At 46.4% G+C, this 13462-nt stretch overlaps 1 protein-coding gene across 5 annotated transcripts in view; it reads left to right on the top strand.

Moving 5' to 3' along the window:
* The first annotated feature begins 7540 nt into the window (after nucleotides 1-7540).
* LOC143765015 (solute carrier family 46 member 2-like) overlaps nucleotides 7541-13462 on the top strand; it is a 168697-nt gene continuing 162775 nt past the window's right edge. For 4 of the 5 annotated variants that reach the window (XR_013213313.1, XR_013213311.1, XM_077251270.1 and 1 more), the window contains exon 1: nucleotides 7541-7647. The gene's annotated coding sequence lies outside the window, so the exon portion shown is untranslated. The remainder of the gene's footprint in view (nucleotides 7648-13462) is intronic. The other variant, XM_077251261.1, reaches the window with a different exon arrangement.

Raw genomic sequence — 13462 nt, 5'->3', positions numbered from 1 at the left:
ACAGGGGCCGGGTTCCCACCCCCCCGCGGCACAGAGGCGTCGGGAGTCAGGACCGGGAGTGGCAGGTGCTAGCGTCCCGGCTGGCCCTGCTCGGCGGGGAGGAACGCGAGGAGCCAGGGGACGGGCCCCCATGAGGAGGAGATCCAGCGGCCGGCAGTCGGCCGGCTTCTCTGCAAGTGCGCCAGGGAGAGTGGCGCAGGACGGGCAGCAGGGACGGGACACAGCGAGAGCGGCTCCGGTGAGAGGCGGGCAGCAGTCGGCTGCCTCAGTCAGCAGCGCTGCGGTGTCACCACACGGCCGGAGTCTCAGGCAAGATGGCGCCGCAGCAGGGAGCTCAGCGTCACGTGATCCAGTTCTTCCACAAGATGGCGCTGCATCCTGGGGCTCTACACCTGTAATCCAGGATCCAGGACCTCCCCAAGATGGCGGCGCCCTGCGGACAGCGGCGGCAGCTCCGAGGGGCCCTGCCACTATCACCGGTTTGCCTGCTTCTGGCGGTGGGCAGCTGGTGAGGCAGGTTGACCCGGGAGCTGCGGAGCCAGCGGTATCCGGACCCAGCGTGGAACCAGTACTTCTTCATCAGGATCCAGGATCTGCGGCTGCTGGGTTCACAGCACCCAGGCAGCCAGGTGAGAGCCAGCATTTCCCTATATTTAACCCCTACTTAGCTCGTACTGAGGTTAGGGATCGGAAGGCAGTTATGGGGGGGGCTAGTGGGGGGATGAGTTTAATTTTGCATGGCCTCAGAGATTTGGCTAGAATATGGTACGGGGGTCCTTTTGGGGTAGGGTCGCCCACAGCGGCGTGGCTAGGGGGTGCAGAAAGGGCGACGGGTGTGGGTATGCTATCGGACGCTGAAGTACTTTCGCAGTGTGGAGGTCGGGGTATGGCAGGGTCAGCTGCGTCGGGGGGAGGCAGCAACGATGCAGAAAGGGGGTCTGGGTCAGCCGATTTGGGAAGCGGGGCCCAGAGCACAGGGGCTAGCAAAGAAAAAGAAAACGAGGAGGCAGTGCGTTTGGACGATTCAGCAAGAAGCGAGGTATACGTGTGCTTTGAGGGGCCGTTGGGGTCACATTTAAAGGGGGAGGTGAAAGAGAAGATTTGGAAAGGGGACTATGTGGATATCTTTTCATTGTTACCGTTAGAGAGATTTAATCTTGATAGGTTACGGAGAGACGATTCAAAAAAAGAGGACGAGGAAAAGAAGAGGTATCGTCTGATCCCTCGTTCTTTTTCGAATTGGTTGCAAGCTTTTGCGATATTGGCGAGCATCATAGGGGAAAAGGCACCGGAAAATTGTTCCGGTCTCTTCTGCTATATGGATGCAATTGGTGAGGCTTACAGGGTGTATGGAGGGCAAGGCTGGCTGCGATATGACGAACAGTTCAGGCAGCGTAAAGCAGTCCGCTCGAGCATACGGTGGGATCATAAGGACATTGCGCTATGGATGAGGGTCATGGCGCCGGCCAGAGCAAACCAAGGGAATCAGCCATTTCATGGGGGCGCCGGGAGTTCAGGGCAGTCGGGACATTCGGTCGCAATGCAGAAAGGACTGTGTTTTTCCTTTAATGAGGGGACCTGTAGGTTTGGGACCAAGTGTAAGTTTAAGCACGAATGCTCTACTTGTGGGGGCACACACGGGGCAACAAGATGTTTCAGAGGGGGGAAAACAAGAGGCGGGGAAGTTGCTGAAAAAAGGGGAGACACCGGTGCGGCTGGACGCGATGGAGGCGTATCTAAATAGATACCCTGATAGAGCTGCAGCGTCACTGTTGAAGGAGGGTTTTGGTTATGGCTTCAAAATTCCGTTTATTGAGCAAGATGTTTGTTTGTTAAAAAAGAATTTAAAGTCGGCATTGCAGTTTCCTGATGTAGTTTCTGAAAAGTTAAAAAAAGAAGTTGAATTAGGACGGATGGCAGGACCTTTTGCATTGGCTCCGTTCAGTAATCTGAGAGTGTCACCGCTCGGAGTGGTTCCTAAAAAGGAACCTAACAAATTCAGGCTTATTCATCACTTGTCATTCCCGAAAGGTCTGTCAGTGAATGATGGGATCGACCCTCAACTGTGTGCGGTTTCTTACATGTCGTTCGACACGGCAATGAATTTGGTACGGCTATGTGGTAAGGGGGCTCTGATGGCGAAGACGGATATTGAAGCGGCTTTCCGCCTGTTGCCAGTACACCCGGAGAGTATGCATTTGTTGGGGTGTTTTTGGGACGGAGGTTTCTTCATTGATCGGTGTCTTCCCATGGGTTGTTCGCTATCATGTGCTTACTTCGAGGCTTTTAGTACCTTCTTAGAATGGGTCGTTAAGGATGTATCTGCCTTGAGTTATTGCTTACATTACCTCGATGATTTCTTGTTTGTGGGCCCTCCGCAGTCTGCAATTTGTTCGGTTTAGTTACATACGATGGAGAGGGTAGCCCGGGCATTCGGAGTTCCTTTGGCGGCGGACAAGACTGTCGGGCCTATGACCACGCTGAGTTTTCTAGGCATAGAAATCAACACCATAGCGATGGAATGCAGATTGCCTGAAGACAAGGTAGTTGCTTTTCGGGAGGAAGTTCAGAAAGCGTGTACACGGCGTAAGATAACGCTGCATGATTTACAGTCTTTGCTGGGCAAGCTGAACTTTGCTTGCAGGATTATGCCAATGGGCCGTCCATTTTGTAGGCGTTTGTCTTTGGCTACGGTGGGAGTGAAATCTCCGCTGCACTTCATCAGATTGACGAGGGATTTGAAGCAGGACTTGAGGATATGGGCCTTGTTCTTGGAGGACTATAATGGCAGATCCATCTGGATTCAAACAGTGGAGAATGCAGTGGATTTAGGTTTTTGCATTAACGTGAGCGAAACGTGTGGTTTCAATGTGCAATATTGCGGTCAGAGCGTTGTGGCGGAGTGGCCACCTAGGTGGCGTGAGCAAGGCTTGTTGCAAAATCAGGTTTTGTTACAGTTGTTTCCTCGTGTAGTGGCATTGTCAGTTTGGGGGGGTATGGTGATGAACAAAAAAATCCGCTTTTCCTGTGAACATTTGGGCGTTGTGGACGCCATCAATACGCTATCCGCAGCATCTATGGAAGTGGTCAGGGTACTGCAGCATCTGGTGTTCCTGGGCCTCAAGTTTAATTTGTGGATAGTGGCAGATGGCAAGACAACTATGCCTACTAACGCTGATAATGTCTTTTTCCATCCACAGCGGCATCAGTCTCAAGGGCCGGGACTTTGCTTGGATTCGGCAGGCCAGGATTGTCCAGCGGAACTGTGGAACCTGCCCTTCGGGCTGTAGGGGAATTGTTTGCTAGATCACTTTCGGATAGGTCTTGGTTGCAGTATAATCAAGCTTGGAGCACATGGGAGAATTGGAAGGGGTCGTATGGGGCTGGTATGGATGATGAGTATAAGCTGTTATTGTTGGTAGGACATGTATGGGAGTCGGGTTGGTCGGTGTCCAAGATGAGTAAGTTCCTAGCTGGTCTAGCGTTTGGCTTCAAGGCCAGAGGTTTACGGGATGAGACGAAATCCTTTTTGGTTGCACAGTTAGTGAAAGGTTGGAAAAAAGGGCAGAAGTCGTTGGACGACAGACGTCCGGTTTCATTCGAGGTGTTGTTAGTAATTGGTGGACATCTGAGTTCTGTTTGTTTCTCAGAATGGGAAGTAACGTTGTTTCATGCGGCTTTTTCGTTAGCCTTTTTCGGAGCACTTCGTTTGGGGGAGTTGGTTAGCCCTTCCAGATACAAGGGAGGGGGTTTGAGGAGAGAAGACGTTGATGTTACGTCCAATAGGGTGGTGGTGTTTATTCGGTCATCAAAGACGGACGTTACCGGTAAAGGTTGTAAAATAGTGTTATTTGAAGTTCCGAGTTGTCCGTTGTGCCCGGTAAGCTGTGTGAGTAACTTACTGAGAAGAGAAGGGGTTCTATCCGACCCATTGTTGGTTCATGCGGATGGTTCTTTCTTATCTCGTTTCCAGTTTGTTTTGATATTTCGGAAGTGTTTAGAATTGGGGGGAATTTCACCGGCGAAGTACAGCGGGCATTCATTTCGCATTGGGGCTGCGACGGAGGCGGCTAGGAGAGGTGTAGGGGATGAGGTGGTTAAACGAATCGGGCGGTGGGAATCGGAGAGATTCCGGTCTTATGTTCGCCCGGGTTTGTTATGACCGCATGGTTTCAATATTTGGGGGTATCTTTGTATTGAGTTTGATAAATGTTCTCCTTTATTCTCTTACAGACCACGGCAAAAGGCTAGTGTGGATTATGGGACATTCATTCGTGTTTTGGGCGGCAGAGAGGGCAGCGGTTCGTCCTGATGGTCGGCAGTTGGGTTTTTCACGGGACGTGGCAACCTTACGATGGATTGGAAAAAGGGGAATGACGTGGAGCCAATTTTTACCTGAGTTTCACCGTTTTGTGCGTTGGGATCAGTTCCCGCAAATTTTGGTTATTCATTTGGGAGGAAATGACTTGGGGAAGAGGCCATGTAGAGAACTTATAAAGGACATTAAGTTCGATATGTTAAGGTTGTGGGCAATGTTTCCTAAAGTTTTGGTAGTGTGGTCCGACATCGTCCCGAGGAAGGTTTGGCGGGGGGCTAGGTCATTGGAGGGGATAAACAAAGCACGGATTAAGGTGAACAAAGCTGTTTCGCGTTTCATGGCAAGGAACGGGGCAGTAGTGGTGCGGCACGTCAACTTGGAGTCTGGTACGGGAGGTTATTGGAGATTGGATGGGGTGCATCTGAACGCGGTTGGTACCGATATGTGGTGTTTGGCGATACAGGAGGGCATCGAAACAGCTTTGAAGGTTTGGCGGGACATAAATACCTAAGGTTTTAGGGCATTTATGTTTGTGGCGTGGGGTGGTGATCCTCGAAGTTGGTGGAAGTGGAAAATGGCGGTTGGATGGGGGGGGGATCTCAATAGGTCCTGGACTCCCCGGGGTGATTTTAAATTGGTTAAAGGGGGACAGATAATCCCAGGAAGGGATTAGTAGGGGAACAAAAAACAGGTGTACGGGTTTGGCCTGGCGGGCGGAGTTTGCCTCTGAGCTGGTGCATAGCGGCTGGGGGTAAGGCGGATATAAGGCCAAAATAGGCGGGACGTTTGGCGGAAAAATGTTGGACATATGTTTCGGGCTTCGAGGGTCATCCACTTCCGGGGTTTATTGTTTCATGATTTTGTATGTTTAAATGTTAATAAACGGCTGCTGTGGCCAATTAATCCAACCCAATTGTCTGTGTTTTAATGGCGTTTTTGTTTCTTCTTAGACAAAAGGGGGTGGCGGCTGTTTGGTCAGGGGGAGTATGAGGTAAGGTAAAGGTTTTTTAATACTAGAAGCTCACAGGAGTCACGGATACCCATTGTCAAGAAAGGCCGTACTGGGCCCCTGGCAATTAGGGGAGGCCGCCATGACAGGGGAACGTGCGACGTAAGTGAGTGTACTAGGACTGCTGGGGGTGACAAGGTTAAAGGAACTGAGGGGAGGGGAAGAGTTTTTTGAATTTGAAAGGGGAGGAGGGGTTATGGGCAGGGGGGGGGGGACCTTATAAAAAGGGGTGGCCACGTGAGTGGGGCAACCATTTTGGGTACTCACCGGCCACAGACGAAAGCTCCCACCCACCCTCCCTTTTATTGTTATTAGCCTAAGATTAGTGATTCGGATGTTAGTAGCTTTGGGCTAGAAATAGGCTTTTAGTTTATGAAGTTATTTAATTATGACTAAGTATGGTAAATGATCTGTCGCGGCAGCATGGCGTGGGGTGGTGATCCTCGAAGTTGGTGGAAGTGGAAAATGGCGGTTGGATGGGGGGGGGATCTCAATAGGTCCTGGACTCCCCGGGGTGATTTTAAATTGGTTAAAGGGGGACAGATAATCCCAGGAAGGGATTAGTAGGGGAACAAAAAACAGGTGTACGGGTTTGGCCTGGCGGGCGGAGTTTGCCTCTGAGCTGGTGCATAGCGGCTGGGGGTAAGGCGGATATAAGGCCAAAATAGGCGGGACGTTTGGCGGAAAAATGTTGGACATATGTTTCGGGCTTCGAGGGTCATCCACTTCCGGGGTTTATTGTTTCATGATTTTGTATGTTTAAATGTTAATAAACGGCTGCTGTGGCCAATTAATCCAACCCAATTGTCTGTGTTTTAATGGCGTTTTTGTTTCTTCTTAGACAAAAGGGGGTGGCGGCTGTTTGGTCAGGGGGAGTATGAGGTAAGGTAAAGGTTTTTTAATACTAGAAGCTCACAGGAGTCACGGATACCCATTGTCATGTCTGTGTGCAAAGCTGGGTGATGTACTATGTGCACTTCTTTGACAGACAGCAGGAGAGGAGGAGAGCTGGGTGGATGAACATACTTGTCGGAAGAATAGAGATGCTTGTTAGAGTGCGATGGTGGCAGGTAGCAGGGCACAGTCTGTATACATCTTTCAGGTTTTAATTCTAATGAGTTGAGAGTCCTCAGTGGTTGATACCTTTTAATGCCTAACTTTCCTAGAAATGAATGAATGAATTCATTTCCTAGAATGGCTTTCCTAGAAATAAAAGTCTTAACACACTGCAGTTATCAGAGCTGTGTCTTTGAACAGGCTGTAACCCTGTGCATCCAACCCATTATCCAATGATAGTTTCTAAAAAATTTGTGCAAACATTTAAGACTTTCAGGATACAGAAAATAAATCAGAGACTTGTAAAGTTTCCATTATACAATGAAACCCGTTTACAGTGGTGCTGGAAAGTTTGTGAATGCTTCAGAATTTTCCAAGTTTCTGGATAAACTTGACCTAAAACTACATCATTTTTTCGCTAACTGAAAGTTGATAAAGAAAGCGAAATCAAGCAAATGTGCCAAAAAAATTAGACTTATGGCAGTCATTTTTTCATTGAGAAAAATGATCCAATATCACATGCCTGCGAATGTAAAATGTACCGGTGCGTCTCACAAAATTAGAATATCATCAAAAAGTTAATTTATTTCAGTTCTTCAATACAAATATATTATATAGAGTCATTACATATACTGAACATACATTTCAGTAGGCCAACATTCCTAATTTTAAAATCATTTTTCAAGCTTGTGCTATAAAGTATTCTAATTTACTGAAATAAGTGACTTTTGGGTTTTCATTAGTCTGTAAGCCATAATCATCAACATTAACAGAAATAAACATGTGAAATAGATCACTCTGTTTGTAATGACTCTATATAATATGAGTTTCACTTTTTTTATTGAAGAACTAAAATAAATTAACATTTTGATGATATTCTAATTTTGTGAGAAGCACCTGTATGTTTTGTGAGAAGCACCTTTGTTTCAGCCAGGCCATTAGGTGCAGGCAAACAAGGTAAATGCCTAGGACCCCTACCCATAAAGGGGGCCACCTGCTTCTAAAGCCCCTTTATGAACTGCACATAGGGTGTACAGCATTACTTATGGTGAATAAGAATGTACATGTTATGTGGTCCCTGAGAGTCTCTCTCCCCCTCCCCCATCAGTCTCTGATTAGAAACTGAGAGTGAGGGGGAAGTGCAGTATCACAGCACAGTAAACTTCAGTGGGAGCTGGCAGCAGTCCTGTGTCCCCCTCCTCCTCATCACGGCTGATGGTAAACGACTGCCCTGGAATCTGCAGAAGTGAAGCAGCAGGATCTGGTAAGTATATCTAGATATGTGTATCTGTGTGTACATGTGCACAATACAGTGTATGTGTCTGTATATGTGTATATATTATGCATTTGTATGCGTGTACATATATAGAGTATACAAGTGCTTCTTACAAAATTAGAAAATCATCAAAAAGTTAATTTATTTCAGTTCTTCAATACAAAAACTTAAACTCATATATTATATAGAGTCATTACAAACAGAGTGATGTATTTCAAGTGTTTATTTCTGTTAATGTTGATGATTACGGCTTACAGCCAATGAAAACCCAAAAGTCATTACCTCAGTAAATTAGAATACTTTATAACACCAGCTTGAAAAATGATTTTAAAATCCGCAATGTTGGCCTACTGAAATGTATGTTCAGGAAATACACTCAATACTTGGTCGGGGCAATACCCCATAGATTCTCTATGGGGTTAAGGTCAGGCGAGTTTGCTGGCCAATCAAGCACAGTGATACTGTTGTTTTTAAACCAAGTATTGATACAACATTAAAGGGAACCGGTCACCCCCAAAATCGCTGGTAAGGTAAGCTCACCGGCATCAGGGGCTTATCTACAGCATTCTGTAATGCTGTAGATAAGCCGCCGATGTTACCTGAAAGAGGAGAAAAAGACGTTATATTACACTCACCCAGGGGCGGTCCCGCTGCGGTCCGGTCGGATGGGCGTCTCAGGTCCGCTCCGGCGCCTCCCATCTTCGTTCCATGACGTCCTCTTCGGGTCTTTACGCCGCGGCTGCGGCGCAGGCATACTTTGTCTGCTCTGTTGAGGGCACAGCAAAGTACTGCAGTGCGCAGGCGCCGGAAAGGTCAGAGAGGCCCGGCGCCTGCTAGATAAGCCCCTGATGCCGGTGAGCTTACCTCACCAGCCATTTTGGGGGTGACAGGTTCCCTTTAACAGAAATAAACACTTGAAATAGATCACTCTGTAATGACTCTATATAATGTACGAGTTTCACTTTTTGTATTGAAGAACTGAAATAAATTAACTTTTTGATGATATTCTAATTTAGTGAAAAGCACTTGTAGTATGATTGTATATCTGTGGTGTGTACGCCTGTGCACATACTGTATATATATTAGGGCCGGCAGTATGACCAAGCAAACTAGACTGCTGCCTAGGACCCCCAGGCACAGAAGGGGTCCCCTGCTGCGATGGAGCTTACAATTCAAATAACACTAGGCAGTGCTTCGCTCAGTCTGAGACGAGGCAGAGATATCTGCTTCTGTTCTCCTTTTCAGTTAGCCATTAAAAGGTATCAACCACTGAGGACTCTCAATTCTAAATATGTTTCTGTTCTCCTGCAGTGTGAGTCTTGGCCTGCCATGTGTTTCCTAGTGTTATTTATAGTTCCATAGTGATTGAAGAGGCAGAAGCAGTCACGCATGTACTACTGACATTTTCTCATGTTCTGGCTTATAATCTATACTGTGTCCTGACAGCTGCTGCTAAGTGTCAGGAGCTTACTAAGTGACACCTGACCTCTGACATAGTCCTGAAGTTGCACAGCAGCCCCAGTCAGGACATAGCACAGTAGTTGTGCTGCGACCCAGGAGAAGTGTACCCATAGACAATACTACAGCACTGGTGGTCACTGGTGAGTTGTTTTTTTTTACTGTACCTCAACACCAGTCACACACTGCACAGCAACCAAACCTCCAATGTTATTATTTATTATTATTATTTATTATTATAGCGCCATTTATTCCATGGCACATTAAGGCTATGTGCGCACCTTGCGAATTTGCGTGCAGAAATTTCTTCAAAGGTTTCTGCATTTCTTGGCAGAAAAACGCAGCTGAAAATACGCGCGATTTTGTTATGCGTTTTTGATGCATTTTTCATGTGTTTTTCGTACATTCTTTTCATGCATTTTTGTCAATCCATAGAGCTAAATAAACATATATTATTAAACAAAACAAAAGAATTGTGATGTAATTTCCTTGTTCATCCTCTTCACCCAGATAGCCTCATTAATATTAAATATAGACACACACACAGTCACCAACCTATGTAGGAGCATTAACATAATTAACCAACATATGCTGTAACAAAACAGCAACTGTTATTTGGCTATGTCCCCATGGTTAGTAATCGGCAATGTTTTGAACACAGCAATATCCACTCCGTCCAAAGCTCTGCCGGCTTTTGAACTCAGATTATTCCGCAAGAGTTCATTGAACCGTGTGGAATCACCGCTCCCTATATATTGGACGGGTGATATTTATGTTCCAGAGACTGAGCGTCTCCACAAGATAAATAGACATGCTGCGGTCTGGAAAGACGTGCTGCATGTCCATCTCCACAGGGAAGCCGTGGGTGCCAGTGCACACACAGTGGACATGAAATCCCATCCACTATGCTATAACATCTGGCCGCTGCAGCATTTACTAACCGTGGGAACATACCCTCAGAAATCTGCGTGACATGCAATATCTGTTTATTTTTCAAAAAATTTTAAAAAAAATTACGTGGGCTCCCACATAATTTTAATAACCAGCAGAAGGAAGGTGCCAATGGCCATAAAGGTTCCCAGGCTATTAAGATCAGCTAACAGCTGTTTGTTTAGCCTTTACTGGCTAATTTACAGGAGAACCCCAGAGAAAAAGATGGGGTCCCCCTATAAAATTGAACCAGCAAAGGCTAGGGAGACATCTGCAGGCTGATATTAATAGCCTGGGAAGGAGCCCATGAATATTGGCACCCCCCAGGCTAAAAACATCAGCTCTTAGCCGCCACAGAAATGACGCATCTTACAGATGCGCTAATTCTGGCCCTTAGCCTCTTTTTTCCCACTTACCCTGTAGCGGTGGCAAGTTGGGTTCATATTGTGGGGTTGATGTCACCTTTGTATTGTCAGGTGACATCAAGCCCACAGGTTAGTAATGGAGAGGTGTCTATACGACACCTATTCATTACTAACCCCATAGTGATATTGTAGAAAGACACAGACACCTGGAATAAAGTCCTTTATTTGAAATAATCCCACATACTCCTTTAATGAATCTAAATTGACCATACTTACTGAACGCGTACTCCCCGACACCCTTGTCTTCAATCAAAAAATAATAAACCAGCATATAATACTGGAAACAAGTAAAGAAGGGGAAAAAGGAGAGTCAGCTCACTGTTGATGCAGCCACAATCCTGCTGGGAAGCGCACAGAAAAGCCTGAGATCCTGCTCAGGCAAACGAAGAGGAAGAATCCGGCGTAGAAGCAAGTAAATAAAATGTCCAATTTTATTGAAGAAATAAATCATATCAATAAAAACATGGTAAGTGCAGTTCTGGTCACCGTGGATACAACAGACGCGTTTCAGCTCCGATGAGCCTTATTCATGGTTGTTTAGACAGTGTGAACAAGCACAGTTCTGGGAATAAAAGTGTTTCAAGCCACACAACTGTATCATTCTGATTAGTAGGTACATTGATATTAAGGGTACCGTCACACAGTCACACTTTGATCGCTACGACCGTACGATCCGTGACGTTCCAGCGATATCCATACGATATCGCTGTGTCTGACACGCAGCAGCGATCAGGGATCCTGCTGAGAATCGTACGTCATAGCAGATCGTATGGAACTTTCTTTCGTCGCTGGATCTCCCGCTGACATCGCTGGATCGTTGTGTGTGACAGCGATCCAGCGATGTGTTCGCTTGTAACCAGGGTAAACATCGGGTAACTAAGCGCAGGGCCGCGCTTAGTAACCCGATGTTTACCGTGGTTACCAGCGTAAAAGTAAAAAAAAACAAACAGTACATACTCACATTCCGGTGTCTGTCCTCCGGCGTCTCAGCTTCTCTGCACTGTGAGCACCGGCCAGCCAGAAAGCGAGCACAGCGGTGACGTCTGACGTCACCGCTCTGCTTTCCGGCCGCTGTGCTTACACAGTGCAGAGAAGCTGAGACGCCGGAGGACAGACACCGGAATGTGAGTATGTACTGTTTGTTTTTTTTACGTTTACGCTGGTAACCAGGGTAAACATCGGGTTACTAAGTGCGGCCCTGCGCTTAGTAACCCGATGTTTACCCTGGTTACCCGGGGACTTCGGCATCGCTCCAGCGCCGTGATTGCACCGTGTGACCGCAGTCTACGACGCTGGAGCGATAATCATACGATCGCTGTGATGTCACGGATCGTGCCGTCGTAGCGATCAAAATGGTACTGTGTGACGGTACCCTAAGAGTGCAAACACCTGAGGAGAGATTAACCCTTTACCCACATCAATTAACAACATGCAATTTGGAAAGCATCATACAGTTGTGTGAACAGAGACTTAAAAACAGACCAAATACAAATAGCATAAAAAAAACGCGTTAATAGGTGCAGTGCCTTGATGTGTACACTCACCGGCCACTTTATTAGGTACACCTGTCCAACTTCTTGTTAACACTTAATTTCTAATCAGCCAATCACATGGCGGCAACTTAGTGCATTTAGGCATGTAGACATGGTCAAGACAATCTCCTGCAGTTCAAACCGAGCATCAGTATGGGGAAGAAAGGTGATTTGAGTGCCTTTGAACGTGGCATGGTTGTTGGTGCCAGAAGGGCTGGTCTGAGTATTTCAGAAACTGCTGATCTACTGGGATTTTCACGCACAACCATCTCTAGGGTTTACAGAGAATGGTCCGAAAAAGAAAAAAAATCCAGTGAGCGGCAGTTCTGTGGGCGGAAATGACTTGTTGATGCCAGAGGTCAGAGGAGAATGGGCAGACTGGTTCGAGCTGATAGAAAGGCAACAGTGACTCAAATCGCCACCCGTTACAACCAAGGTAGGCCTAAGAGCATCTCTGAACGCACAGTGCGTCGAACTTTGAGGCAGATGGGCTACAGCAGCAGAAGACCACACCGGGTACCACTCCTTTCAGCTAAGAACAGGAAACTGAGGCTACAATTTGTACAAGCTCATCGAAATTGGACAGTAGAAGATTGGAAAAACGTTGCTTGGTCTGATGAGTCTCGATTTCTGCTGCGACATTCGGATGGTAGGGTCAGAATTTGGCGTAAACAACATGAAAGCATGGATCCATCCTGCCTTGTATGGAGCATCTTTGGGATGTGCAGCCGACAAATCTGCGGCAACTGTGTGATGCCATCATGTCAATATGGACCAAAATCTCTGAGGAATGCTTCCAGCACCTTGTTGAATCTATGCCACGAAGAATTGAGGCAGTTCTGAAGGCAAAAGGGGGTCCAACCCGTTACTAGCATGGTGTACCTAATAAAGTGGCCGGTGAGTGTATACCAAAACATTATCATGTATATTGCAGGATGAGGTCATGTCGTATATTAAATCCTGATGGATGTCTTGTATTTAACATAAATATCAGAAAAGACTCTCTGTTCAAAAATGTGCCCTTGCTGAAGAAAGAAATGTCTTGGATTTATGCACATGTTTGCAACACAAGCATGTATTGTTACCATATTTGTAAAACCCTTTCAGTGTAAGCCAAGTTTCGGACATGTGAGTTTGAATGTGACTAAAAAGGCTTGGAGGCAATATAGAAGGGAGGGTTGGGGCTTTCCTTGCAACAAATCTAATACCTGGATCTTTTAATATCTCTTGTAAGTAATTTGCCATCCTGATTCAAAATTGGAATGAATTTTTTAATAATACATATTATTTCATGGCACTGCATACTATAGTGGGTAGAAAGTCACCATTCTCTTATCATTGTTCGCATTCAAACGTGGTTCATATATGGGATTTGTAGTACTACAAGGTAAAGGATCCAATAAATTACAGTGTGTCTGTCAATCAAGCTCACTTGTTGTTTGGCTCTAGTCAAAAGTG

This window comes from Ranitomeya variabilis, chromosome 1, assembly GCF_051348905.1.
Source record: "Ranitomeya variabilis isolate aRanVar5 chromosome 1, aRanVar5.hap1, whole genome shotgun sequence".
In the NCBI taxonomy this organism is placed as follows: domain Eukaryota; kingdom Metazoa; phylum Chordata; class Amphibia; order Anura; family Dendrobatidae; genus Ranitomeya; species Ranitomeya variabilis.
Note: the sequence above shows the minus strand (reverse complement) of the source record. Positions and strands in the feature narration are given on the sequence as shown.